We start from the raw sequence: 27,085 nt of genomic DNA on the forward strand, positions 1-27,085 counted from the left end.
TTTTGAAAAATTTTTTTGAAAAGAAAACAAAAAGAAAATTACCTAATCTGAGCAACAAGATGAACCGTCAGTTGTCCAAACTCGAACAATCCCCGGCAACGGCGCCAAAAACTTGGTAAGCGAAATTGTTACTCAGGTTGTGAATTGTTGTTCGAAATTGATTCCCTGGCAATGGCACCAAAAATGGATGCATAGGACCATGGTCTAAACATATCTTCACAACTTCGCATAACTAACCAGCAAGTGCACTGGGTCGTCCAAGTAATACCTTACGTGAGTAAGGGTCGAATCCCACGGAGATTGTCGGTATGAAGCAAGCTATGGTCACCTTATAAATCTCAGTCAGGTGAATATCAATTGATAATGGTGTTTTCGAATAATAAATAATAGAATAGGGATAGAGGTACTTATGTAAATCATTGGTAGGAATTTCAGATAAGCGAATGGAGATGCTTTTCGTTCCTCTGAACCTCTGCTTTTCTGCTATCTTCATCCAATCAGTCTTACTCCTTTCCATGGCTGGCTTTATGTGATACATCACCACTGTCAATGGCTACTTTCGGTCATCTCTCGGGAAAATGATCCAATGCCCTGTCACGGCACGGCTAATCGTCTGGAGGCATCACCCTTGTCAATGGCTTCATCTTATCCTCTCAGTGAAAATGGTCAACGCACCCTGTCACGGCACGACTATTCATCTGTCGGTTCTCGATCATGTTAGAATAGGATTTACTATCCTTTTGCGTCTGTCACTAACGCCCCGCAATCGCGAGTTCGGAGCTCGTCACAGTCATCCAATCATTGAATCCTACTCGGAATACCACAGACAAGGTTTAGACCTTCCGGATTCTCTTGAATGCCGCCATCATTCTAGCTTACACCACGAAGATTCTGGTTAAGAGATCTAAGAGATACTCATTCAGTCTAAGGTAGAACGGAAGTGGTTGTCAGGCACGCGTTCATAGGGAATGATGATGATTGTCACGTTCATCACATTCAGGTTGAAGTGCGAATGAATATCTTAGAAGCGAAATAAGATGAATTGAATAGAAAACAGTAGTACTTTGCATTAATCTTTGAGGAACAGCAGAGCTCCACACCTTAATCTATGGAGTGTAGAAACTCTACCGTATGAAAATACATAAGTGAAGGTCCAGGCATGGCCGAGATGGCCAGCCCCCAAAACGTGATCACAGGATCCAAATACAATCCAGGATGCCTAATACAATAGTAAGAGGTCCTATTTATAATAAACTAGTCACTAGGGTTTACATGAGTGAGTAATTGATGCATAAATCCACTTCCGGGGCCCACTTGGTGTGTGCTTGGGCTGAGCTTAAGTGTTACACGTGTAGAGGTCATTCTTGGAGTTGAACGCCAGTTTTTGTGCCAGTTTGGGCGTTCAACTCTGGTTTTGGATCCTTTTCTGGCGCTGGACGCCAGATTTGGGCAGAGAGCTGGCGTTGAACGCCAGTTTGCGTCATCTAAACTTGGCCAAAGTATGGACTATTATACATTTCTGGAAAGCCCTGAATGTCTACTTTTCAACGCAATTGGAAGCGCGCCATTTCAAGTTCTGTAGCTCCAGAAAATCCACTTTGAGTGCAGGGAGGTCAGAATCCAACAGCATCAGCAGTCCTTCTTCAACCCCTGAATTTGATTTTTGCTCAAGTCCCTCAATTTCAGTCAGAAAATACCTAAAATCACAGAAAAACACACAAACTCATAGTAAAGTCCAGAACTGTGAATTTAACATAAAAACTAATGAAAACATCCCTAAAAGTAACTAGATCCTACTAAAAACATACTAAAAACAATGTCAAAAAGCGTATAAATTATCCGCTCATCAAAGGCATAGGTCAAATATTTCTACAGTAAGAAAAAAATGGGATTACTACCAAACAACTCGGGCAAATAAGGAAACAAATCGGACAATAACAGTAAAACATCAAGTGTCAGATACATCAGTAAAAGGAAAACCCCAGGACTCACACGAAAGTCCAGGGGCACCCTTTGGAGGCAATAACAGGGCAAGAACACAGAGAAGAGAAGTCAAAAATCTAGAACTTTTGTACAAAAGGAGTCAGGCAACGATGAAAAGAAACAGGAACATCAACAAAACCCTAAGCAAAGCACACATTCTTCTCAAAGGCGAACGACAAAAGAAAAGTCACAACAAATGATCAAAGACGCAAACTTTTTGCAGAAAGAACCAAAGTTCTTCAGAGCAAAAACCCAAATACAAAGTCAAAGCTTTACATCAAAAGCATGCACAGTCGTCGAAAGTAAAAAAAAAGAAGAAAGAGAAAAGAATGACTAACCTGCAGAAAAGAAGATGAGAAACGGCTCAAATCAAGAACAACGAAGATACCAACTCCTAAACTCAAGGGGAAGAGCTCGACCTACTTCCAGAAGTCCAAGAAAAAGTTCGGATTAGAGAGGAAGCACTAAAGCGTCGAATGGACCTAAGGTCAGTCAGGAGAAGGGAAGCTAGTAGCCAATTGGAAAGGACCATACCAAGTTGTTCAGAAGTATTGGGGAAAGGTCACCACAAAGTGTCCGACCTCGAGGGGCGAGAGCTACCAAGGTCATGGCATGCCTGCAATCTAAGAAGGGCGCCAGGCCGAGATCTAAGAGATTGCCCGACTTAGAAGGTTTGCAGATTTCCTAAAAAGTTTCCTACCAAGACGCATTAATCTGGGCGCAAAAATTCATCGACCTATCACGACAAGGTCGGCAAGATGAAAACCAAATACCTCGCCCGATCACGACAAGGTCGGCAAGGTGAAAATCAAATTCACCGCCCGATTTCGACAAGGTCGGCAAAGATGAAAACCAAATTCATCTCCCGATTTCGACAAGGTCGGCAAAGATGAAAATCAAATTCATCGTCCGATTTCGACAGAGATCGGCAAGGTGAAAGCGATAAAAATAGATTAATGCAAGAAGTTATAAAAAGTAATTCATAAAAAGTGGCCTGACGAGGTCTAACTAAAAATAACTTAGCCTGGACCGACCAGAGAAGTCGGACCAACGAAAGCTACAAATTGGACCGACAAGCGAAGTCGACCAACGAAAGCTACAGATTGGACCGACAAGCAAAGTCGACCAACGAAAGCTACAAATTGGTCCGACAAAGAAGTCGGACCAACGAAAGCCACAGCTCGGATCGACACGAGAAGTTGGACCAATGAAAAGCGTGCGCTAAAAGGGACATAGCTCTGCCCAAAAAGCCACGGCTCCACGACAAGGCTATCAAAATTATTCAGACTAACTAAAAAGGTACTACCAAGAACACTAAAAAGTTGTCGGACAAGTTAGCCCCAAAGGTCATCCCGCCTAAACAGAAGACGGACTAAACAAGATCTAATAAAAAAGAGGCCGGACAGCAAAGTACCAACACTCTATAAACATCTCACAAAGGCCAAGGAAAGGTCAAAAGGCCAAAGCCAGAAGTGCTTCACTGAAAAATACGAAGTCTTGAAAAAAGACACTACTTAAAAAGCGAAAAGCACGGCCTCAAAGACGGAGCTAAAAAGTCATCCAAACAAACTATAAAGAAAAGGTTCCTTATTGGAACACTACCTAAAAGGATGTTGGAATGTGACTAAAAAGCCCGGGGAGCAAAGTCGTACAGATCGACATCAGCTAAGAAGAGGCGCAAAAACGATCTCAAAAAAGAACAAGCCAAAAGGTTGGGAAACAACTTAAGGCTCAAATGTGCTTAGCTAAAAGGGATACAACTCCACTCAAAGAAGGCACAATATCAAACAGGGCTACGAACATCATCCGAGACTAAAAAAGGTTCTAAATAAAGAACACTAAAAAGTCATCGGACAAGTCACTAAGAACCCGGATATCAAGCCGCAAGGATAACTTCGCCAAAGCAGAGGGTTGTCAACACAAACTTAAAGCAAGGCGTGATCCAGAGGGCAAGGGTAGAAAACCTACACTACCACTCAAAAGAGGTCGAACTGGGAAGTACCAAACCTCTAATTTGCAACGATTGCAAAGCAATGAAGAAACAAGCCAAACAGATGCTTGAGCACGACTCCCTCAAAGGGATCAAAGCTAAGAAGCACGACCTCACAAGGAAGACCGAAGCTTAAGCAGGGGCACCGTTTCATACATTGGTTCGAGCTATAAAGGACCGAGTTGGCCGACCTCTTAGAAGGTTGGCCCATGACCGGCCTCTTAGAAGGTTGGCCCATGACCGACCTCTTGGAAAGCTAGCTCATTACCGACCTCTTCACAAAGAGTTCGGCCAAATCGTCAAAAGAGCCAAAAGTAGGCCCAAACGAAGGAACACAGCCCAATCTAAAGGCAGCCAAAGCCTAGAAAGATAAAGGTAGTTCCCCTTAAAGATAAGATGACTTCACTCAAAGATAAGATAAGATAAGATAACTATCTTATCTCCAGAAAGGTCACTCCACACTACTATAAATACACTGGAGCACCCAGGTATAACTCATACTCTGATTCTACTAAAAACCTGCTTAAAGCCCATGCTAACTTAAGCATCGGAGTCTCTTGCAGGTACCACCACCCTCCGGTGACGAAGGATCAGCAGCATCTCCAGCTCCACCAGTTCCATCAGGTCGGACACGACAGCTCCGACCACCAGATCCAACAGGTTGGACACGACTGCTCCGGCTACCAGATCCAACAAGTCAGACACAACAGCTCCGGCCACCACAGCAGATCTCATCCGAGATCGACCTTCAGTTTCAGGTAACCCTCGAAACAGTATGGTTTAAGTTTCGCACGTCTAATATTTACGGTGTTGTGAAAACTTAGGTTAGAGGAACCATAGGATAAGTTGAATTGTTAATTGCATTTAATGAGTAGTTTTGTAATGTTGTTGGAATAAATTGTTGATGAACATATAATGGAATTATGAGGTTATTAATTTTATACTCTTGGACTTGCTTATGATGGGTTGTGTTGATGTTGATATATTGATGGATTATGGTTGGTGTTTGTTAATAAAGAGTTGTTATGTGAGTTGATGGATTAATGTGTGTGAAGGGTTGATAATTACATTAGTGGAATGGTAATGTGTTGATGGAACAATGTGTGTGAAGGGTTGATATTTGCATTAATGGAATGGCATTTGTAAAGGATTGCTCATATAAAGGATTGCTCATATATATATATGCTAATGCAAAGTTGAGGTTATGGTTCATTGGATTGGTTAAAGGTAACTTGAAGTGGTTGTTGATGAGTTGGGAATGGAGAGGTTAGCAATATGCATGTTTTATAGGTAAGGAATTATGAATATGGTGAAAATGAGGTTTGGAAGTGTTTTGGTAAAAAGTGATTTTGGGTGAACTTTGAAGGTCCATAATTTTCTCCTCAAATTTTGGATTGAGTTGTGATTTGTTGCAAATAAAAGATGGTTTTAAGAGCTTTTGATTGATATCAATTTTTTGAAAAACATAATTTTATAGAGAAATTTATGGACGTTGAAAATCTGGTGTATGAATATGTGTTTAGGATGGCTAAACTGGATGCAGCAAGCTTTCTGGGCATTCTGCCCATTTTTTTGAAGGAACGCCCATCCACGCGTCCGCGTGGCTCACACGTACGCGTGGAGTAGAATTTTGGCAACGGATGCGCGAGAAGCATGCATACGCGTGTGTGAATATTCACGCGTATGCATGACTCACGCGTACGCATGACTTGATGTATGCTCCACACGTGCGCGTGGCCTACGCGTACGCATGGATGCTGCCTACTGCAGAAACTGGTTTTGACTGTTTTTAAATCAATTTTCAACTTCTAAACCTCCATTTTCTTTCCTTAAGGCTTAAAGTATGATTTTAGGTCCAGTGGATAAAAGAAGTTAGGAAAATGAGATAACTTGGGAATGAAGAAAAGGGGTGAACAAGATGAATTGTAAGGGAAGTGGTGTGAAGCTGAATGAATATACATCGCTATGGTTATAAAGAATCAATGTAAGAACGTGATGTGATAAATGATGAGTTTAAGATGATTGTGTGTGGCCGAGATGGTCGGAATGGCAAGGTCTGGGTATAATTCCGCTTGCGTAATTAATTTGAACACATGTTGGGATGGCAAGTTGAGGGTGGAAGTTCCTCTCTTGTCGTGATGTGGATGTGGGGAATGTGGAAAGACACTCTCCTTGGTATCATATCCCCCACGTTCTTCTCTGGTTGTAAGGTGGAAAGGCACACTCCTTCGATGTGGAAAGGCACTCTCCTTCGTATATCCTCCAGGAGAAGATGGAAAGGCACACTCCTTCGATGTGGAAAGGCACTCTCCTTCGTTTTTGATCCTCTTGGAGATGCGCAACCTAGAGACCAATGTCTGGATTAGCTACCAGATGTGTCGGGTTCTGGCAAAATAACCGACACGTGAGCTCACGGCCAGTAGGATAGACATTCATCATATGCATATGTGTGCTTTGTTTGCTATGCCTTAATTGGGAATGCCTAATTGATTATATACCTCTTGCTTCCTGTTATACTTGCTACTTGCACTATCTTCTCATTACTTGTGCGTGAATTTGTGTGGTTGTTTGTTTCTGTTGCATTATGGGTGATGGAGGGATGGAGGAAAAGGTGAAATAGTTTGGTGTTATGATAGGTTTGAAATTGAGTAAGTTAGGCAGAGATAGAATACCTACCCCTGTTTATGGCTTCTGTTTAGTAATTAAGTTGGATAATTGAGTAATAGAGTTCTAGGATTGCCTATGGCATTCTTAGGACCTTATTTATTATACGCGTGGCACTTTTACCATGCTGAGAACCTCCGGTTCTCATTCCATATTGTGTTGCTGTTTTTCAGATGCAGGTCGAGAGGCTCCTCGCTAGGCGTCTGGATCCTTGAAGCGAGTAGTTCTTGGGTGTATTTTGGATTTCTGTTTGTATATTTGTTTATATGTATTTAGCTTACTCTCCAAGTAACTTGCGTATGCTACTCCTCTTAGAGGTTGAGGGAGAGATTGGAGTTTATTTGGTATTTTGGTGTATTTTGGGATACTTATGTATGTTTATATGTATATTTAAAACCTTCGGCTAGCCTTAGCTTCGCAGGCTGAGTCAGGAGCTAGTTACTCCCTTACTTATCTTTATTATTTCCTATTAAGGTTTCTTAGCACGCAAGTATTCCTATTCCTTGAGCGTTGCGCTTTTTATTTTTGCGATTTTGTTTTACCCATTTTTCAAGGCACCTAGTATATATTATCCTTGGTTATGTATTAATATATATTTTATTTTAGAGGTCGTAATACCACACCATCTCTATTTTATATCCCAGGTGTAAAACTCTGTGTGGTAGAGTGTTACATTATGGTATCAGAGCAGTTCATTCCTATAGAGCCTGAGGACGAACTGATTATGCTTCTGTGCATTCTCTATGTATGTGTCTATGTGCTATAAGGAAATCTAACTGATATATATGGCACAAGTTTCCATGAGTATTCATTTGGAACTTAAAGCACTAGACTTGCGATATTGAGATAGATCAACTTGTTATCACTTGTTTGGTGTGTATAGGGATCAGATGTCGACTCGCAGACGCGAATGCAGGCGAGGTAGAAGCAGACTAGGCAATGCTATGCCTGAAGCGACATGGAATATTCCTAATTCTGTAGACTTCATGGCTGCTCTAGGGAATATGGCCGCGGCGATGCAAGCGACAGCTGAAGCCCTGGAAAACCAAATAAATAATGGTAACAATGGCAACAACGGTGATGATGGTCCTATGATGCTTTCCTCATTCCTGAAGGTTCATCCTCCGACCTTCAGAGGAACCTCGAACCTTGCTGATGCGAATAATTGGGTACAAGCCATTGAGCAAGCATTACAGGCTCAGCAGGTTCCTGAAGAACAATGGGTTGAGTTTGGGACCTACCAGCTGCAAGGTGAAGCTCAGCATTGGTGGCAGGGCATGAGGCGCATTCTATAGCCTAATGGGGTTGTGATCTCTTGGGAGTTGTTCCGAGAAAAATTCTATAAGAAATACTTTCCCATTTCAGCCAGAAATGCTAAGGAACTTGAACTGCTTCAGCTAAAACAAGGCCAGATGACCATCACTGAGTACACTAGCAGGTTTGAGGAACAGTGCCGTTTCTCACAGATTTGTCAGGGAGCTCCTGAGGACTTTGCTGAGTGAAAATGCATTAAGTATGAAGGAGGCCTTCAGAGCGACATTCAGAGCTTTGTAGCACCTATGGAGATCCGGGTGTTCTCTGAACTTGCGAACAAGAGTCGGATAGCTGAAGAATATGTGAGGAACGCAGCTGTAGCAAAGGATGATAACCGGGAGTCCCGCCAAAGAGATCACCATCAGAATTTGACACCGAGGAGTCAAGAATTCAAGAAGACTAAGAACTACCGACCCAATAGGCAACATAAAAACAAGCAAGGCCTGTGTTACCGGTGCGGATCACCTGGGCATCTAGTTAAGGACTGTCCTAATCCACGTGGTGGAAACTCATGATGCAGATAGATCACAATCACCATGTTAAGGTAAATGCAATGATTGTGTTTGAGAAGGAATGAATTATTCTAGGATACCATGATTACTCATACTCTAAGATAGAGAAGAAAGACATAGGTTAAAACTTAGAACCAAACTAAATCGTTTCGAATAGGGTTTTGTCGTCAAAGCCTTATGCAGAGAAAGTGTGTTAATGAACCTTCACGACTCAATCTAATCCTTCTTTTGAGACCTACATTGACATTATATCCGGAGCTCTTCCTGAATGGCTTGACTACCTCTCTAACTTTACTCCTTGTGCACATGAATTTTGTTTCTTCTAGGATGAGTCTGAGCTTGTCCTGGTATAAACGCGTAATCCTTGAATCTTGTATGCTTGCTATGACTAGAGTTGCCCTTATTCGCAAACCATGTTCTTCAGAATCAGCTGAGACTTCTTTGACTTTATACGTTCTGTTCTTTCTACCAAAGATCTTTAATTTGAACTCTTTTCTTGAGATGCACCTAGGTTCCTTTCCTTGTGCATTCCATCATTTCGGTATCTTCCTGATTAACCATATACAAGATTTTCTTTCTTACTTATTACAAACACCATTTGTATTGCTCATTCATTTTTCGAGCTTAATGTCCTTTTGAGAATTAACTCGAGCCTATATTAGTATCACGTATAAATTATAGCTGCAACTGTTGAGATGTTAATTCTTTAAGAGCAAGACTTTTGGACATGGAAGATGAAGCAGGTAAGCATGCGCCGTCAAAAAGAGTCTTGGAACTTTAAATTCTTGCCGACCACAAAGCCTATGATTAGTTTAACGCGCTAGAAATACACCAGTTACATGGATACCTGAATATAAAGAGAGCTTTTGAACTCCAAGAGAAGGATTACTCCTAAATCTAGTAATCAGAACACCCAAACTTATTTAACAACTCGGAATTAGTGCGATACATTACCAGAGGGGTCGATGATACATGTAAATACAACATCGTGAAGTGGTAACGGACGCCCTGAGTAAGAAGTTTCTGGGGAAATGCTTGGATATAGATTTCGGAGGAAGGAAGGATAGGTAAGTTGGAACTTTAAATTGGATACCAAGGGTATAGCCAAAGGAGTCAAACTAAATCTATTGCAGTTTTAAAACATGGCAAAGACGAAATGCAAGAAGTGTAAGGAGACGATAAAGACCTATCGAGGATGTCGAAGTTTGGTAAACGAAAGGGAACTAAGAAGAGATTTATATGCCTAATTCCGAAATAGAGATCGTAGAGTTAAGGAATTAGGGAGTGCAATAATGGTAACAAGGAGTTACTAAGAGTACTGAAGCCGGCTAAATCAAGAAGATACCAAGAGAGGGTTATGTGTCGAAATCGGAAGATGAAATGAGAAACTATTGCCTGAAACTTACAAGAGAGGATTTTCGAATTTACCTTAAGATTTCTAAAACCTACCATGAATCAAAGAAGATGTTTTTGGGTAAACAGTGATGGTTTTCAGTGGCTAAGAGAAGGGGGGTTGAATCTTAGCCCCTTTTTTACTTGACAACACTTGCTGGTCTTTGAAACAACTTCTGGAGACTTTTTGATTTTTGTCTCGTACCCAGCCACGAGACTTTTCTTTTTATCTCGTGACCCGGCATGAGATATTTTTCAGTTTTATCTCCTGTGCAGAAGAAACAGAAATGGAGTAGAACAGAAAGAAAATTACACCCAGATATATCCTGGTACAGCTACTAAGTGCAGTGCAGCCTACATCCAGTCTCCACCACAATAATGATGGAATTTCACTATAATCATTCTTGATTACAAACACCAATTCTCCCTAGGAACTACCCTTCCTATCCGGGACAAGTCCAGAAACTAAACCCCAATCCTGAACTTGACTTGGTCATTGCCAAGCTTTCCAACTGCTAAGTGCTAACCCAACTTGCAAGGGGATTCCCACAGAATCATGAAACACAACACAGATGTACAAAGGATCTCTAAGGATATCTATGGCTTTTTTCTTTTAATTTTGCATTCTCTGCCTTTTTCCGCTCTATGGCTTTTTCTTACAAACCTCACTGTTTGCCTTTTTCCATGAGACTCAAGACAGACAAAATTAAACAGAAAAATTACAAAATGAAGAATATTGATGGAGAAGAACTTCTGTTAGCTTAGGTAGCTATGAGAACTCTGTGCCTTGCACTTTCACTCCTTACTTCAAGCCCTGGCTGTTCTCCCTTACTTATAGGGGGAAGCCTCCATGGTTGAAACCAAATAAACCAAGCTAAACTTCTTCTTCTTCATGTAAACCGGTTTGGCCAGAGTGAGAGGAGAGATAACCAAATGCAAAATCCAACATGCAATTACCTCTAGTCCTTCCTTGGTCACCAATCTTCATCAATCCGAGCCCTCTATCTTGCCTTGTTCTCCAAGACGGATTCCTAGCCTTTGATGAGTTATGATGATGACAGCTTATTCTGCTCCAAGTTCCGCCTCCTCCATCACGTAGCCACTGTAGCTACCTCCTGTGGTGGTTGAGTAGAATCAAAGACAAGCCATCTCTCCAAGGATCTTCCTCTACTGACCGAAATCTTCTTCATCCATTTTTGGTATGGAGAAGCTAAGATCTCTTCACCAAATCTTACCTTTCTTGGTTGAAGATCTTAGCCACAACACTTAGTTTTGTTTTCTTTTTCTTGCCATCATTGTGATGGTCTTGTAGCTTGCTTCTCCTTCTTTTCGGTGGCTAGGCTTAGCTTCTATTTTTTCTGTGAGGTGACTGAAAATGGAGAAGAGAGATGAGAGAGAAGAAAGAGTTGAAAGAAAGCAATTAAATGAAATTGAACAAATTAAAAATGAGTTGCTTTTACTTCCCTCTTTGCTGAGTAGCGTGTAGCATTAAGCCCATCAATCAAATCAATGACAATTTCTCTCTCATTGTTCCAAGGTCTACATTAACTCTCCTTAATAAAATTTTGAATTCCATCACATGATAAACAAAGTAGATTCGTTGGAAGCATGAAGCAAAATATTTGCTTTCTCTCAATATTGGTTTCGGACCAACTTTAATGGTCTTAGAGCAAGAATTTCAATTGGGCTTGTATCACAAATTCTGGCCCAAATAACATAATACCAATTCAGGCACAAAGATAAAAATAATTTTGTATCACTGCTGAATGTATTTTTAGTACAATTGGGCTTGAAGTATTTTTTCTTTTCTATTCGGCCCAATAGCAAAATCTGCACCAACAAAATTATTAATTAAGCAAGTATGAATTGAGATTACATTAATAATTTTGCAATTAATCACATTAATAATGTTTGTTCATCACTAATTTAAAATGGAATTTTTCAAACTCATCAATCTCCCCCTTGATGACAAACATTATTAAAAATTAAAATGGAAAGAAATAAAAAAGTTAGAGTACTCCCTTTGTGAATACTTGGATTCCTTCCTTTCCAATTGTTACATGGCTCCCCCTTAATGTATGCTATTTTACCAAGGGAAGCTTTATACCTGTAACTTTAGAAATCAAGCTTAAGATAACTATGTTATTCAACATATTAATTTTTGAAATGTTGAATGCTTGATTTATAAGCAGAATTTGTTTGATAAGCAAAACTCATTTGTTATCATAAATTGATTTTCTGCTCAAACACACATAATGCAGTTGAGTACATATCAATCGAAATATTTTTGGTGTTTCAAGACATTGCTATTCAAACTATTTGAAGATATTTTCCCAATCAGTATATCAGAGCAAAATAAGGAAATATTTCTGATCAAGCATGATCATCTCAAACCATAGCAACTATCAAAATTTATTTTCATATCATAGCTTAAAGGAACTGCCAAAAATAAAGTATTCAGCAAGCATATTTACCACAGTAAATCAGAAGCTTCCACAAGATAAATCAAATGCCCATTTTTAATCCAAAGCACATCAGGCATATTTACAAAGATAAAACAAATGCATCACAAGCATCAAGCAGCAGCACACATTTTTACCAAGATAAAACAGATGCATTATTAACATCAATCAGATCACCACGCCAAAAGATTGAAACAAGGGTGATCATGAATCCACAAAGAATTTCATCCCCTGTTTTCTTAATTTCAATTATTCAGCCATTTCTCCCCCTTTTGGCATCAAGGGGCACATGAAAAAAATTTACATTGGAAACAAAATATCCAAAATATAATCAAAATACCAAGAGTTTATCACAATGTCGTAGGTTTAAAGTATCCAAGCAGACTACTACAGTATCAAATTGAGCCTAAACAAGCCAATATCAAATATAAGAAAAAAAAACAGAGTGATTAGTCATCAGATAAATTGAAGTCAGAGCCATCTGCATCCTCTTTACTAGCAGCACCCATCTCCTCCTCAAAACTCTGCAACATTAGACCTACCCTATCTTTGCACCTCATCCACGCCCTCTCATTTTCATAGGCTTGCTTGCGGGCTGCCTTATAGGATTGTACCATTAGCTCCGACATGTTGGAGAATTCAGTGAGAATTTCTTTGATTGATTCTGTTGCCTTGGAAGACTCAGGCCGACTCTCAAACTCACTGTCCGAGGGTACTGACTTCTTCCCTTTGGTTCCCTTCATAGCTCCTCCTCCTTTAATCATTGAGACCTTATTCTCTACAGCTTCATTGGTTAAATCAACTTTAAAATATTCAAAAATACTGGTGAGAAACATGCCATAAGGCAGATTTGCCTTTTTGGTACTCTTAACAGATTCCCACATGTGCCTTATCATAAGGTATCCAAATGAGATAGGAGTAGAAGTAACAAGAGCAAAAAGTACAAGAAAGTCAGAAACAGTTACTCTGTTATGTGAACCACTTTGAGGAGTCAGAACATGGGTGATGATGCGATGTAAAAGAGAGTTTGTTGGTCTGAGGGCCTTGTGAGTAGGAATGGTGCCATTCAAGCCAGACAAGTTCTCACAGATTTGTTGAAGGGCTTGCTTGTATGTGACCCCGACCTGAGAGTCCCATTTTTCAGTCATGTACGCTCTTGGTCCCTCATCTGTGTAGCCTAGGGCAGTGCTGATGGTCTCAGAATTCAGAGTCATGTATACCTTCTTTACGTAAGAGTGGATGGTGCCATCGATTAGTCTCATATTAGCATAAAATTCTCGTACCAATCTAGGGTAAACATGTTTCTGAATATGGAGCAGAGAAGTCCATTTCAGATTTTCAAACAGAGGAGAGACGTTGATTCCTTTTGCTGTGAGTGAGTCCAGATTCACTAGGTAGGTGGCACAGAGGTGGCGCTTCTCCAACACTTCCTTTTGGAATTCATAAGAAGCAGACGAATTGAACCTGGCTGGGTCATAGTGTGAGTGAGGTTTGTTGAACTTATTTTTGAAGTCCAATGATTCCAAGTTTGCTGGTTCCCTGGTGTTGTGCAACAGAAATCTGTTGGTTTTCTGTGAACTACGTCTGGGGGTGGTCTTTTTCGGTGGTGATGACGGTGGTGATGGAGGAGGTGAGGTGTGGGATTCTTCTTCTTCAGCCACGGGTACCTTCTCTTTCTTTTTCCTAGAAGAAGTCTTCGTTGCTATCACTTTCTTCCTCATGGTGTCCGTGTGCTTGGATGGTGGTGAGGGAGAAGATGAAGAGGTAGAATGAATGTGTATATGAGTGTGGGTTTGAGGAGTGGTAGGTTTTTGGGAGAGAAGGACTCATTCACTTTTCCTTGGGGTAGTTTTCTTTTTTATGATAATGAAAATGGAGAAGTGGGAGGGGGAAGATGAAGAGAAAACCGAATTGAATGGAGAGAAGAGAAAGGTTAGGGACGCATTAAATGTTGAGTGGAGAGAGAATTGGAGGGAGTTAATACTCATTAATGGGTGGTTATTAACCAAGGGGAGTTTCTTCTTTTTATTTGAAATGAAAACTGAAAATTGGTTTCCTAGAATCAAGGGATGAGAAGAGGAAAAGATTTGATTTGACAATAACCTCTTCCAACAAGATTTGATGAGACAACAAAAAAATTGTAATTTACATAAAGAGGAACTAACAAAACGGTCAGAGTGGCGTCAAGGAAATTTGGTGGGGTCCAAAAGAATTAATGTCTGCACAGTCTCCCCCTTGATCATAGCCCTTTCAACACATCCTGATTTTTATCTCCTGCTTTCCTACGAGACAAAACTCAACAGAATAAAAAATTTCACAAGTTATCAATAGAGCTTAAATCTATCATTCCCAAACTTTTTCTCAAAGTGAAAAATCTGTCTTCACAGAGGGGTTTTGTAAAAATGTCAGTGAGTTGGTCTTCAGATTTTACAAATTGAATATCAATAGTACCCTTTTGCACATGTTCTCTAATAAAATGATATTTGATTTCAATGTGCTTGGTTCTCGAGTGCAGAACAGGATTTTTTGAAATGTTTATAGCACTCATATTATCACAAAATAAGGGTATACTATTGATCTTTAATTTGTAATCTTCCAACTGTGTTTTTAACCAAATTAGTTGTGAACAACATGCAGATGCAGAAATATATTCAGCTTCAGCTGTGGATAGAGCCACTGTGGCTTGTTTTTTGCTTGACCACATGTTGAGTGAGCTTCCAAGGAAGCAACACATGACGGATGTGCTCCTTCTATCCACCCTATCTCCCGCATAATCTGCATCACGAAACCCTACTGCACAAAAATCATCAGATTTTGGATACCACAAGCCATAATCACTAGTTCCCTTAATGTATCTAATGATGCACTTAACGGCTGAAAGATGGGATTCTTTTGGGTGAGATTGAAATCTTGAATATACACCCACACTTTGAACAATATCCGGTCTAGAGGAGGTAAGGTACATGAGTGATCCTATCATTCCTCTATACCGTGTTTCATCCACATCTTTGCCATCATCATCCTTTTCAAGTTTAGTGTTTGGATGCATTGGTGTTCCCATTAGTTTGGAACTTTCTAAGCCAAATTTTTTGATAAGTTCCTTTGCATACTTTCCTTGGTGAATGAAAGTGCCACTAGGAGTTTGTTTAATTTGGAGGCCAAGGAAGAATGTTAGCTCCCCCATCAAACTCATTTCAAACTCACTAGTCATGAGTTTTCCAAACTCTTCACACAAGGACTCATTGGCCGATCCAAATACAATATCATCCACATAAACTTGAACTAGAAGAATATCATCATTGGATGCTTTAATAAATAAAGTAGTTTCGGTGGTTGATAAACCCATATTTTATGATATATATTGTGCTCAATTCAAGAGATTTATTCAATCCTTCACCCAATTATTCATGAAAATGGCATGGTTTTGGTTTTCCTTCCTTATTATGTGATATTTGTGAAATACATGTTTCCTATGCTTTGAAATTATTTATTTTAATTACCTTTTATTTCCATTCGATGCCGTGATTTGTGTGTTAAGTAGTTTCAGATCTTCTAAGGCAGGAATGACTTAAAGGATGGAAAGGAAACATTCAAAAATGGAAGGAAAGCACAAAATGGAGTTTTTGAAGAAACTGGCAGCGACGTGAACGCATGGACGACGCGGCCGCATGCCTAGCGCGAAAAGACAGCGACGCGAACGTGTGACTGACGCGGACGCGCACCATGAGCAGAACACAGACAACGCGGATGCATGACTGAAGCGAACGCGCGACAAGGAAAACTCCAAATGACGCAACCGCGTGACCCACGCGGACGCGTGACAGACGCCACGCACCAGAAATTACAGAAAATGCTCCCAGCGATTTCTGAAGCCCTTTTTGGCCCAGATCCAAGTCTAAAAGACACAAATTAGAGGTTATGAAGTGGGGGAATGCATCCATATGGAGAGAGAGCTCGAATTACTCACTTTTCATAGTTTAGATGTAGTTTTTAGAGGGAGAGGTTCTCTCCTCTCTCTTAGGTTTTAGGATTAGGATTTCTTATTATTTCAATTTAGTATTCCAACTCCTTATCAGGTTCAATATTTCTTTACTTTATATTTCCCTTTTGCTTTCAGATATTTTAATGCTTTCCTTTAATTGCTTTTGTTGCCAAATTGGCTTATGAACCATTCATGTTTAGATTTGATTTTCTATTTAATATGAATTGAGGTATTTCAGAATTATGATTGCTTTCCTTTATTTACATCAATAATTTACATTTTTTTTCTTTTGGCTTTGGTTAAGTAATTGGTAACTCATGAGTCATCAAACTCAACGTGATTGATAATTGTTGTTTTTGCTAATTGAATTAAACTCCAATAACTCTAGTTCTTTCTTAGGAATTGACTAGGACCCGAGGATCAAACTAATTAGTCACTTGACCTTCCTTTACTTTAGTAAAGGCTAACTAAGTGGGATTAAAACTCAATTCTCATCACCATTGATAAGGATAACTAGGATAGGACTTCCAATTTTTCATACCTTGCCAAAAGTTTATGTTACAGTTATTTATTTATTTTATTTGTCATTTAAATTACTTGTTCCTTATTTTCAAAACCCCAATTTACAAAACTCATAACCAATAATAAGAACATACTTCCCTGCAGTTCCTTGAGAAGACGACCCGAGGTTTAAATACTTCGGTTATCAACTTATTTAGGGGTTTGTTACTTGTGACAACCAAAACGTTTGTAAGAAAGGACTTTTGTCGGTTTAGAAGCTATACTTGTAACGAGAATTTATTCTGAATTCTAGACCACGCAAAAGTTCCTCTCTTCAGTGGTACCCCTTTGAAATTGGTTTTCTAACAAGAAGGCACTAAGCCTTTCATACCAAGCTCTTGGAGCTTGTCTAAGGCCATAAAGAGCCTTTGAAAGTTTGAAAACATGGTTTGGAAATTCTTTATCTTCAAAACCGGGGGGTTGAGACATAAACACTTCTCTATCAATAAGGCCATTAAGGAAAGCACATTTGACATCCATTTGAAACATTTTAAAACCCTTATGGGCAGCATAGGCAAGAAACAACTTAATTGCTTCCATTCTAGCTACTGGAGCAAAAGACTCATGAAAATCTATACCCTCTTCTTGATCGTATCCTTGGCCACTAGTCTAGCCTTGTTACGAACAACTTTTCCATCCTCACCTAATTTATTTTTGAAAATCCACTTAGTACCCGTAACCTTCTTACCATCCGGATGGGGCATTAGTGTCCAAACCTCATTCTTGTCGAATTGAGCTAGCTCTTCTTGCATGGCTTTGACCCATGATGGATCTTCAAGAGCTTATTTGACATTGTTGGGCTCCATTTGTGACAAGAGAGAAAAATTACTTGGTTCGGTTTGCCTTTTGGATGAGGATCTTGTTGTTACACCTTGTGAGGGATCACCAATGATAAAGTCATGAGGATACCCCTCATGGACTTCTATTCTCTAGGCTTTCAGAGTGGTGTTGAGCTTTGATGAGCTTCTGTGGGTTGTTCTGTTCTATTTTCTCTTGCTGGCTCAGGAGACAAAATGGAAATATCTCCTCTATTCTGACGAGACAAAACTGGACTGACAGATTCTTCATTTTGGGCAGACTTGAGATTTTCTTCACTGGTTTCCTTGTTGACAATATCTTCAAAATCTGTATCATCTTCAATCACAGCACTGGGAATTGAATTGGAATCACAAAAAGAGACATGTATGGATTCCTCTATGGTCCTATATTCCTTGAGGTAAATTCTATAGGCCTTGCTAGTGGTGGAGTATCTAATAAACATCCCTTCATAGGATTTTAGATCAAATTTACCAAGGTTTTCTTTATTCTTAAGTACAAAGCATTTGCATCCAAAAACATGGAAATACTTAAGATTTGGAAGGGTTCCTTTCCATAGCTCATAAGGAGTTTTCTTCAACCCTTTTCTAATAATGGTCCTATTCAAAATGTAACAAGCTGTATTTACAGCTTCAGCCCATAGAAATTTTGGAATCTCATTCTCACAGAGCATGGCCCTAGTCATCTCTTGAAGGCTTTTATTCCTTCTCTCAACCATCCCATTTTGTTGAGGGGTTCTAGGGCATGAAAAGTTATGAGCAATTCCAAAGTCATCATAGAATTTTTCAAAGTCTTGGTTTTTAAATTCTCTTCCGTGATCACTTCTTAAATGGGCAATTTTTAAATCTTTTTCATTCTGAATTTTTTTGCAAAGGGTTGAGAAAGCATGGAAAGCATAATTTTTATGAGCAAGAAAAAGTACCCAAACAAATCTAGAGTAATCATCCACCACCACTAGACCATAGTGTTTACCTCCTAAACTTTGAGTTCTTGTTGGACCAAAAAGATCAATGTGTAACATCTCTAATGGCCTTTTGGTTGAGATTCCATCTTTTGGTTTAAAAGAGGATTTAACTTGTTTGCGTAATTGGAAAGCATCACAAGTAAGATCCTTATCAAATTTGATATTTGGAATTCCACTAACCAAAATTTTCTTGACTAGCTTAGAAATTTGGTACATGCTAGCATGACCCAACTTTCTATGCCATAGCCATTTTTCAGATTCAAGAGAAGTAAAACATGTTACATTTTATTCTTTCAAGTCCTCAAGAGTCAATCCATACACATTATTGCACCTTTTAGCCTCAAACAAAATATCCCCAGTTCTTTCACAAACAACTAAGCACATAAACTTTCTAAAAATAACTTCATATCCTAAATCACACAATTGGCTTACACTAAGTAAATTATGTTTCAAACAATTTACAAGAAGGACATCATTTATACAAGATGAAAAGCTTTTACCAACTTTCCCAACGGCCACTATCTTTCCTTTACCATCATCACCAAAAGTGACAAATCCTCCATCATACTCATCAAGCTTTATGAAGAAGGTTGTCTTTCCGGTCATATGCCTAGAACATCCACTGTCCATGTACCACATATTCTCCTTCCGTTTGGATGCTAGGCACACCTACAAAACAAGCTCAAGTGACCTTAGGTATCCAAATCTTCTTAGATCATTTCACGTTAAACCATCTCTTATGTCCTAATCCATTATAATAAAAAACAACTTTGTAAACTTTATCACCAACCATCCTCTCACCAAAAAAGCATTGAATGGGAAAGTGTCCATTTTGGTTGCAAAGTCTACAAAACCTTGGAGTTGCTATTTTGTTAAAGCTTGTTGGGTTTTGAAACCTTGTATCATTAGAAGATGAGGCAATATTTTCAAAATAAGGTTTCTCAAGAGATTTATAGAAGCCCAAACCAGCTTTATCATAAAGAGGTTTTTGACTAGCCAAGATTTGATTCAGATTTTTAGAACTTTGAGTGAACTTGGCTAAGTCTTCTTTAAGCCTTTTGACCTCTTTAAGCAATTCTTCATTTTCCTTAAAACAGTTTCCATATGCAACAATAGAATGATCACTTTCACAGCTCCTAAGTTGGGCTTTTAACTGCTTATTTTCTTCAACAAGATCAACAGCAGTTTCGGCCTCCCTTAGTTTTTCTTTGAGAAAACCATTTTCTGCTTTAAGGATGGTGATTTGTTGTTCAAGATCTTGATTATCCAGCAAAAAGAATCTTATTTTTTCAGAAAGGTGATCTATCATAAGATGAAGAACTTCAGTGTCAGGGTTAGGAATGACTACCTGTTCAACGTGGTCTTCCATAAGACATGGTTGAGACTTGGTTTTAGATTCTTCATCCTCTTCAGAATCATTTTCCAAGTCCTCCCAAGAAGCCATCAGACCTTTCTTCTTTCCCTTTTTTGGCTTCTCTTCTTTCTTCAATTTAGGGCAATCTGATTTGAAGTGCCCAATTTCTTTGCAGTTGTAACATATCACCTTGCTGAGATCTTTCCTTTGTTTTCTAGAGCTACTTCCCTTGCTTCTCTCTTTGAACTTTACCATTTTCCTAAATTTTTTTGCAAACAACACAAATTCATTTTCAGAGGAATTATCACTGGATTCATCATCCAGGGGGTTAGTAACATATGTAAAAGCAATTCCTTTCTTTTTTGAATCTTTTTTTCAAATAAGTGTTTTCAAAAGCAAGTAGGTTTTCTCTCAAGTCATCATATGTCATGGAATCTAAACCACTACTCTCAGATATCATTAAAGCTTTTGTTTCCCACTCTTTAGTAAGACATCTTAGAACTTTCCTCACAAGCACAGAATTAAGATACGTGATTCCCAGAGCATCCAAGCCAACAATGATGATGTTGAATCTTTCAAACATTTCATCTATTGATTCTCCTTCCTTCATTGAGAACATTTCATATTCTCTGTTCAACATGTCTATCCTTGTCTTCTTTACTATGGTGGTTCCTTCATGAGTGATTTGAAGTTTGTCCCAGATTTCCTTTGCCCTTGTGCATCGTGATACCCGTCGGTACTCCTCAAAGCTGATAGCACAGTTGAGCAAGTTGATAGCCTTGGCATTGAGCTCCACCTTCTTTCTGTCTTCTTCTATCTAGCTGGCTTCTGGTTTGAGTGAGATCACTCCTTCAGCACTTGTAGTGGTTGGAAACTGAGGACCTTCCAAGATAATTTTCCAGAGTCGGTAATCCACTGCTTGCACAAAGATCTTCATTCTCTCCTTTCAATAGGTGTAGTTCTTCCCATTGAAAAGAAGAGGTCTGTTGCTTGACTGTCCCTCTGTCAGATTGTAGGACACCAGAGTTGAGCCACTGTTTTCTGCCATCTGGATCTTTTCTCCAAGCTGCAAAGCTTGATCTCTTTGAGACCAAGCTCTGATACCAATTGATGGTTTTCAGTGGCTAAGAGAAGGGGGGTTGAATCTTAGCCCCTTTTTTACTTGACAACACTTGTTGGTATTTGAAATAACTTCTGGAGACTTTTTGATTTTTGTCTCGTACCCAGCCACGAGACTTTTCTTTTAATCTCGTGACCCGGCACGAGATATTTTTCAGTTTTATCTCCTGTGCAGCAGACACAGAAATGGAGTAGAAGAGAAAGAAAATTACACCCAGATATATCCTGGTACAACTGCTAAGTGCAGTGCAGCCTACATCCAGTCTCCACCACAATGATGATGGAATTTTACTATAATCATTCTTGATTACAAACACTAATTCTCCCTAGGAACTACCCTTTCTATCCGGGACAAGTCCAAAATCTAAACTCCAATCATAAACTTGACTTGGTCACTGTCAAGCTTTCCAACTGCTAATTGCTAACCCAACTTGCAAGGGGATTCCCACAGAATCATGAAACACAACACAGATGTACAAAGGATCTCTAAGGACATCTATGGTTTTTTTCTTTTAATTTTGCACTCTCTGCCTTTTTTCGCTCTATGGATTTTTTTTACAGACCTCACTGTTTGCCTTTTTCCATAAGATAGACAAAATTAAACAGAAAAATTACAAAATGAAGAACATTGAAGGAGAAGAACTTCTGTTAGCTTAGGTAGCTATGAGAACTCTGTGCCTTACACTCTCACTCCTTGCTTCAAGCCCTAGCTGTTCTCCCTTACTTATAGGGGGAAGCCTCCACGGTTGAAACCAAATAAACCAAGCTAAACTTCTTCTTCTTCATGTAAACTGGTTCGGCCAGAGTGAGAGGAGAGATAACTAAATGCAAAATCCAACATGCAATTACCTCTAGTCCTTCCTTGGTCACCAATCTTCATCAATCCGAGCCCTCCATCTTGCCTTGTTCTCCAAGACGGATTCCTAGCCCTTGATGAGTTATGATGATGAGAGTGAGAGGAGAGATAACTAAATGCAAAATCCAACATGCAATTACCTCTAGTCCTTCCTTGGTCACCAATCTTCATCAATCCGAGCCCTCCATCTTGCCTTGTTCTCCAAGACGGATTCCTAGCCCTTGATGAGTTATGATGATGATAGCTTCTTCTACTCCAAGTTCTGCCTCCTCCATCACGTAGCCACTGTAGCTACCTCCTATGGTGGTTGAACAGAATCAGAGACAAGCCATCTCTCCAAGGATCTTCCTCTATTGACCGAAATCTTCTTCATCCATTTTTGGTATGGAGAAGCTGAGATATCTTCACCAAATCTTACCTTTCTTGGTTGAAGATCTTAGCCACAACATACTTTATTTTATTTTCTTTTTCTTGCCATCATTGTGATGGTCTTGTAGCTTGCTTCTCCTTCTTTTCGGTGGCTAGGCTTAGCTTCCATTTTTTCTGTGAGGTGACCGAAAATGGAGAAGAGAGATGAGAGAGAAAAAAAAGTTGAAAGAAAGCAATTAAATGAAATTGAACAAATTAAAAATGAGTTGCTTTTACTTCCCCCTTTGCTGAGTAGCGTGTAGCATTAAGCCCATCAATCAAATCAATGACAATTTCTCTCTCATTGTTCCAAGGTCTACATTAACTCTCCTTAATAAAATTTTGAATTCCATCACATGATAAACAAAGTAGATCCGTTGGAAGCATGAAGCAAAATATTTGCTTTCTCTCAATATTGGTTTCGGACCAACTTTAATGGTCTTGGAGCAAGAATTTCAATTGGGCTTGTATCACAAATTCTGGCCCAAATAACATAACACCAATTCAGCCACAAAGATAAAAATAAGTTTGTATCACTGCTGAATGTATTTTTAGTACAATTGGGCTTACAGTATTTTTTCTTTTCTGTTCAGCCCAATAGCAAAATCTGCACCAACAAAATTATTAATTAAGCAAGTATGAATTGAGATTACATTAATAATTTTGCAATTAATCACATTAATAATATTTGTTCATCACTAATTTAAAATAGAGTTTTCCAAACTCATCAAATAGAAATAAAGAATAAAGTGGCATTGCATGTGATGGCGTGTTAAAGCATGAGAAAGTAAAGGGAGACCACCAGAAGCCATTCAGAATGCTGCAATCCTTGAAGGTTCTACATCGGAAGTAAAGGAGAGTAATTATCGGTTTCGTATTAGATTGTCGAGGACTAAAATAGAAGATGGGGCTTCACAGAGCGCTAAACACTACCGTATTGATAAAAACTAGAGCATTGAATACTTAGTTCCTAAGTTTAATAGCCGACATAACGGAGAAGAGCTACGCCAATTCGAGTTAACAATCTCACTATGAAAAGTCGACAAAAGAATTACACGAACCAAGGAAGTCCTGAACTCGAGAAGGTTACTTTAACAAGCTGGAATCAATGAATGAGTCAAGATGAAGGGATTGAGACCAAAGTGTTTTAGGACCTAGATTAATGGCAAGGACAGACTTTTCAGATTCTGAAGAGAATTAGGCCAGTGGTATATCAGGTAATTCTACCCCCATATCTTCCTAACGGGTACCATGTAACACATCTCAGTTTTAGGAATACACTTCTAATGTCAATCATGTGTAGAACTTGAACCAGTAAAACTGAGGAAGGATCTCACGCTTCGAGTAACCTCGGTTAGGATATATAATAAGATGTCATTGCCAAGCAGCTAGGCAGAGTAAAAGTTACGTTAGTAGAGGATGCAAAAAATGGAACTGGAAGTTGGAAACGTATTTAAGAACTCAAAATGGACAGGTGAAAGAATTACCCACACCTCCTTTCAGATAATTGAATCTGAATTTTGAGGGCGAAATTCCTAATTAGGTGGGTAGGATGTAAACCCCGCTAAAATCGATAAATAATTAGTCAATAATTCAAATTTTAATTGAGAAAATTAAATATGTGAAACTAATATCAAAATAGGATAGAGCTCGCCAAAACGAGAATTTTGATACTAATTTCGAAAAAATTTGGCCCAAAATCAGGCTGAAAGGGCCGAACCGGGGCCCAAACTGGGCCTGTGGGTCCAACCGGACCATGACTTAAAAGAGGGACAGAAGCTCTTCTTCCCCATTTCAGCATCAACAGCGCTGAAAATAGATTGGGGAGAGGAGGAGATCCCTAACCCTCATCCAAGCTTCAAACCACCGTATCTTCCTCGTGTGAGCTCCGATTGCCGCATCGTTTGCGGCCACGTGTCCAGTGCGTTGAGCTCTACCTTTCTATCCAGACAATTTCACTGGTAGGCCTCATATTTGATTCAGAATCTCTATTCCTCTTTCTTTGGTGAAATTAAAATCCTATAGTAAAATCTTGTCCAATTTTGTGTTCTAAGTTCAAGTTTGCTTCCGGGACTTATGGGCTCAAGCTATTGAGCATATGGGTATGGTAAGGATACCCTAACCCTAGCTCAATCTTGTATTTATAATGGGAAAACTGAAATTAGAACATGTATATGAATTAGGTGTAGATTAAGTGGGTATATATGCATTGGAATAGAATTGGGAGTATGTGGAGGCTTGTTGGTGATCAAAGCTTGGTTTGGGGCTGTTTTAATTGAGCTTGGAGGGGCTGTGTTTTGTGTTGTGAGGCTGCCTTGGGTGAAACTAAGTGATCGACCAAGGTATGGTTTAAGTTTCGCACGTCTAATATTTACGGTGTTGTGAAAACTTAGGTTAGAGGAACCATAGGATAAGTTGAATTGTTAATTACATTTAATGAGTAGTTTTATAATTTTGTTGGAATAAATTGTTGATGAACATATAATGGAATTATGAAGTTATTAATTTTATACTCTTGGACTTGCTTATGATGGGTTGTGTTGATGTTGATATATTGATGGATTATGGTTGGTGTTTGTTAATAAGGAGTTGTTATGTGAGTTGATGGATTAATGTGTGTGAAGGGTTGATAATTACATTAGTGGAATGGTAATGTGTTGATGGAACAATGTGTGTGAAGGGTTGATATTTGCATTAATGGAATTGTAAAGGATTGCTCATATATATATATAAGTTGAGGTTATGGTTCATTGGATTGGTTAAAGGTAACTTGAAGTGGTTGTTGATGAGTTGGGAATGGAGAGGTTAGCAATATGCATGTTTTATAGGTAAGGAATTATGAATATGGTGAAAATGAGGTTTGGAAGTGTTTTGGTAATAAGTGATTTTGGGTGAACTTTGAAGGTCCATAATTTTCTCCTCAAATTTTGGATTGAGTTGTGATTTGTTGCAAATAAAAGATGGTTTTAAGAGCTTTTGATTGATATCAATTTTGTGAAAAACAGAATTTTGTAGAGAAAGTTATGGACATTGAAAATCTGGTGTATGAATTTGTGTTTAGGATGGCTAAACTGGATGCAGCAAGCTTTTTGGGCATTCTGTCCATTTTTTTGAAGGAACGCCCATCCATGTGTGCGCGTGGCTCATGCGTACGTGTGGAGTGGAATTTTGGCGACGCATGCGCGAGAAGCATGCGTACCCGTGTATGCATATTCACGCGTGTGCATGGCCTACGCGTACACGTGGATGCTGCCTGCGGCAGAAACCAGTTTTGACTGTTTTTAAACTAATTTTCCACTTCTAAACCTCCATTTTCTTCCCTTAAGGCTTAAAGTATGGTTTTAGGTCCAGTGGATAAAAGAAGCTAGGAAAATGAGATAACTTGAGAATGAAGAAAATGGGTGACAAGATGAATTGTGAGGGAAGTGGTGTAAAGCTGAATGAATATACGTCGCTATGGTCATAAAGAATGAATGTAAGAACGTGATGTGATAAATGATGAGATTTAAGATGACTGTGTGTGGCCGAGATGGTCGGAATGGCAAGGTCTGGGTATAATCCCGCTTGCGTAATTAATTTGAACACATGTTCGGATGGCAAGTTGAGGGTGGAAGTTCCTCTCTTGTCGTGATGTGGATGTGGGAAATGTGAAAAGGCACTCTCCTTCGTATCGTATCCCCCACGTTCTTCTCTGGTTGCAAGGTGAAAAGGCACACTCCTTCGATGTGGAAAGGCACTCTCCTTCGTTTATGATCCTCCTGGAGATGCGCAACCTAGAGACCAATGTCTGGGTTAGCTACCAGATGTGTCGGGTTCTGGCAAAATAACCGACACGTGAGCTCACGGCCAGTAGGATAGACATTCATCATATGCATATGTGTGCTTTGTTTGCTATGCCTTAATTGGGAATGCCTAATTGATTATATACCTCCTGCTTCCTGTTATACTTGCACTATCTGCTCATTACTTGTGCGTGAATTTTTGTGGTTGTTTGTTTCTGTTGCATTATGGGTGATGGAGGAATGGAGGAAAAGGTGAAATGGTTTGGTGTTATGATAGGTTTGAAATTGAGTAAGTTAGGTAGAGATAGAATACCTACCCCTGTTTATGGCTTCTGTTTAGTAATTAAGTTGGATAATTGAGTGATGGAGTTCTAGGATTGCCTATGGCATTCTCAGGACCTTATTTATTATACGCTTGGCACTTTTACCATGCTGAGAACCTCCGGTTCTCATTCCATACTGTGTTGCTATTTTTCAGATGCAGGTCGAGAGGCTCTTCGCTAGACATCTGGATCCTTGAAGCGAAGTAGTTCTTGGGTGTATTTTGGATTTCTGTTTGTATATTTGTATATATGTATTTAGCTTACTCTCTAAGTAACTTGCGTATGATGCTCCTTTTAGAGGTTGAGGGAGAGATAGGAGTTTATTTAGTATTTTGGTGTATTTTGGGGATACTTATGTATGTTTATATGTATATTTAAATCTTCCGGCCAGCCTTAGCTTCACAGGCTGAGTCAGGAGCTAGTTATGCTATTTCCTTGGCTTTTCTTTACTCTCTTACTTATCTTTATTATTTCCTATTAAGGTTTCTTAGCACGCAAATATTCCTATTCCTTGAGCGTTGCGCCTTTTATTTTTGCGATTTTGTTTTACCCATTTTTCAAGGCTCCTAGTACATATTATCCTTTGTTATGTATTAATATATG

Source organism: Arachis ipaensis, chromosome B01 (genome assembly GCF_000816755.2).
Source record: "Arachis ipaensis cultivar K30076 chromosome B01, Araip1.1, whole genome shotgun sequence".
In the NCBI taxonomy this organism is placed as follows: Eukaryota; Viridiplantae; Streptophyta; class Magnoliopsida; order Fabales; family Fabaceae; genus Arachis; species Arachis ipaensis.